This window comes from Microtus ochrogaster, assembly GCF_000317375.1.
Source record: "Microtus ochrogaster isolate Prairie Vole_2 chromosome 14 unlocalized genomic scaffold, MicOch1.0 chr14_random_2, whole genome shotgun sequence".
NCBI lineage: Eukaryota > Metazoa > Chordata > Mammalia > Rodentia > Cricetidae > Microtus > Microtus ochrogaster.
Genome location: NW_004949097.1, coordinates 11,707,439 through 11,711,335, shown reverse-complemented (window position 1 = coordinate 11,711,335; position 3,897 = coordinate 11,707,439). Strand labels below are relative to the sequence as shown.

The window sequence follows — 3,897 nt, the reverse complement described above, 5'->3', positions numbered from 1 at the left end:
CTGCAGTCTGGGACCACGGGGACCACAGGGAACTGCAGTCTGGGACCACGGGGAACACAGGGAACTGCAGTCTGGGACCACGGGGAACACAGGGAACTGCAGTCTGGGACCACGGGGAACACAGGGAACTGCAGTCTGGGACCACAGGGACCACAGGGAACTGCAGTCTGGGACCACAGGGAACACAGGGAACTGCAGTCTGATGCAGTCTGGGGCCACAGGGAACTGCAGTCTGGTACTCACTTTTTTTTTTTTTTCAAGACAGGGTTTCTCTGTGTAACAGCCCTGGCTGTCCTAGAACTCACTTTGTAAACTAGGCTGACCTCGAACTCACTGAGATTCACCTGCCTCTGCCTCCCAAGTTGCTGGGATTAATTAAAGGTGTGTGCCACCATGCCCGGCCGGGTACTCATTTTCATCCTGGAAAGCTTTGCTAAGAAGAAAATGTGGGGTGGTGGAATGGCTCAGTGGTTAACCCTGTGCAAGACAACAAGTTTGGCTCCCAGCGTCCGCCATTCAGGCTGACAACCACCCCTCACTCTACCTCCAGGGGATCTGATGCCCTCTTCTGGGCTCTGCAAGCACTGCACACACAGAAATAAATACAAATCTAAAAACTTCTCATTTGACACATAACAATTTGTCACTGAAGGGACACGCGGAATGGATGGTCCCTCTCACTGACCACTTGTTGGGAACCCATGTGCGCTCATTGTATTGTGCGTCAGTGCAGCCTGCTTCACGGCTGTTTGTTAGCTGAAAGGTGTGGAAACCAATCAGGCAGCTCTTTCAGCATGGCTCCCACGTTTCCAACTGTGACACCTTTGTGTCCGTCCCTCAGCCATAACCCTGGATGTTACTACTGCTGCTGTTCAGGGGCCATCACCTGAGCCGCTGGCAGGTGGGGAGCTTGAGTGATCTGGGTTTGTGCTCTGTCCCTGTCCTCTCACAGAAGCGCTGAGATGACCCTGATGAGTGGGCCACACCCTCAGCAGCCCAGGACAGCACAGCCCTACTTCCTGTCACGGGCGCAATGACTGAGCCTAGAGAGGAGGCCTAAGCCAGACTAGGCCAAACACTGGGCCCTTCACCATGCTGAGACTGCAGAAGGCAGTCTGGAGGGATGGACACTGTCGCTCCAGTGACATCACGCTTCACAAGGAGGTTATTCCTTATTGCTGACATGGAGAAAGACCAGGCCAGCCCACCACCCCTCCGCCCAGGCCAGGCTCTTCAATTTCATGAAGACCAGATGGGAAGAATCCACAGGAAAAAAGTTTGAAGCTGGCAGAGGCTAGCTCATGAAATTCTTGTCTTTACAGAATACCTGTGCACTGAAAATCAAAACTGAGGGAAGCTGAGGCTGCATCCATGCACTGAGCAAAACAGTGTGGAGGTTAACCCCGGGAGCAGCTCTGGCTAGACCCTGAGGCCAGCAGCCAGCTAGGTGGAGAAGGCTGGGACCCAATGGCTGGTGGATTTAAAGTTGTTCCCTGGGCCTCGTGACCATGGTAAATGGTATCTAGTGATGTCATTGGCTTCTGTTCTCTCCACTTGTTGGTTCTGAGGCTGTGCAGTTTGGTGAATGGGGTTTTGATGTGTTCTCTGCACAGATAAGCTGTGTGTGGCCTTACTGACCTTGCCATGGTTCTGCTTGGGGACAGTCTGCCAGACCGGAATCCGAGCTCCAGGTGCTCTCCGAGGTGTCAGATCTTCAGGCAGAGGCTACCCCCACGTCCATGTTATTTCCTGTTTTCTGGCCACATCTGGCGACTGTGGGCAAATGTTCTGGATTAGGGGTCTTAGCTGAGTTTGACCAGATTTTTGGTCCAGGAATACAGCAGGGAAGTCTTTTGCATCTGAGTATGTCAAAGCAGAAACAGAACTGGCTTTAGTGGACCAAGAATGTTCATGTAAAGACATCTCCAGCATCTGAGTGAGTGAGACGGGGAAAGGAAGTCTAGGTCAGAATTCCAGACAGCAGGCAGTCATGGCCCCATCTGCAGGCTGGAAGTCCGTCTCTCGGAAGCAGGCAGTCATGGCCCCCTCTGCAGGCTGGAAGTCCGTCTCTCGGAGGCTCTTCTAGGTGGTTTATGTTGATGGTGTAACCTTGGGGCCTCACCCAGGCTCTTCCGTGCTATGGCGGGGCCTGTAACGCTGCGGTTTGTGCCGCCTGTCTGAATTGGTAAGACCCTGAGGTGTGGATTGGGTCTAACACTACATTTGAAGCTCTAGCCAGTTGCATCTATTATTTTCAATAACATGCGTTCATGACTAAGGAAATGGGTGAGTCTTAAATGGGAAAATTAAACTGAGATTGTAACAGCCACCATGAGGAAGTGGCTTTGGGTAAAATTGATTGCTTGCTGGAGATAGTGCAAAAAGTATCTAAAAATACCATGGAAACGCTGTGATGAGCTGTAACTTAGCATGCTGGCTCTGAAAGTGGGTGAGTTACTCGAGCAGTTGAGTCCTTGGATCAGTGGTGATGTTGTCTGTCGTGTGCCTTGGTTGAACTCAAACAGCAATATGTAGCTGTCAGCGTGCACTGCTTCTGCTGGTGACCTGCCCTGACCTCAGCACCTCAGTGGAAAGAACAGCTATGTTGGAAAACTGCTTTGTTATTTTGGAACCTAACTAGAGAAGGGGATTTACATCTGTGGAGAAAGTCTCCCTTTATGTGAGTTCTTTTCTTTCTGCACCAGTGAGGGAGAAGTCAGCCACTGGAGGCTTACACAGGGGAGACTGCAAAGCCCGGGTCTGCGTGTGTAACCAGCCTCAGCCTTGACTGCTTGGTTGCTTTGCACCAGGATTATGCCAGGTTCTCTTCCCTGGCAGATGATTGTAACCAGACGTGAAATTGGATACACGGACATGGAGTTAACACTTAAGGCAGTGATCAGGGAGGTCAGTCAGGAAGGGCAAGGTGGGTGGATGAACAGACAGACGGATGGACAGATGGGTGAGTGGATGGACAGATGGAAAGACGGACAGACGGATGGATGGGTGAAGGAATACAGAGGAGATAGTTTGGAGGGTGGTGTTTGAACAGAAGATGGTTTGCAGCAAGGTAGGTATGGCGAAATTCATATTCTCTGTGTCTGTCTGTCTGTCTCTGCTCTAATTTGTGATGCCCCTGCCTCAGCATCGCAAGTACTGCCATTCTACCAGCTTCACTGCTGTCTTAGTTTATTTGCAGAGGTTGCTCACAGCTGAGTCTCTCTGTCTTTAGAGAGACAAAGAGTTCAGAAGCCTCGTCTTCTGCTGACAAGTTGCAGTGTTTGGTGTCTTTTCTGAACTCCCTCAGTGACAGGCTGTGTTAAAAGACAATTCTAGCCAATGTTAATAAACTAAGTGACCATCAAACTGAGGTGGAACTTCCTGTTGTGTCTTTAGTAGACTGTTCAGGGATGCTCTGTGCAGTGGGTGCTGTGGACTGTCCAGGGTGAATGGTGCAGTGGGTGCTGGAGACTGTCCAGGGTGAATGGTGCAGTGGGTGCTGGAGATGGTCCAGGGTGAGCTGTACAGTGCAATGGGTGCTGGAGACTCTCCAGGGCTAGCTATGCAGTGCAGTGGGTGCTGGAGACTGTCCAGGGTGAATGGTGCAGTGGGTGCTGGACACTGTCCAGGATAAGCTATGCAGTGCAGTGGGTGCTGTGGACTGTCCAGGGTGCGCAGTGCAGTGGGTGCTGAAGACTGTCCAGGGTGCTCTGTGCAGTGGGTGCTGGAAATGGTCCAGGGTGCGCAGTGCAGTGGGTGCTGGACACTGTCCAGGGAGAGCTGTACAGTGCAGTGGGTGCTAGAGACTGTTCAGGGTGAGCTATGCAGTGCAATGGGTGCTGTGGACTGTCCAGGGTGAGCTATGCAGTGCAATGGGTGCTGGAGACTGTTCAGGGT

General features: G+C 51.9%; 1 protein-coding gene across 1 annotated transcript in view; it reads left to right on the top strand.

Annotated features, from left to right (window-relative positions):
* The window catches only part of Casc1 (cancer susceptibility 1), a 47,410-nt gene that overhangs the window by 12,526 nt on the left and 30,987 nt on the right, over positions 1–3,897 (top strand). The window lies entirely within an intron of this gene.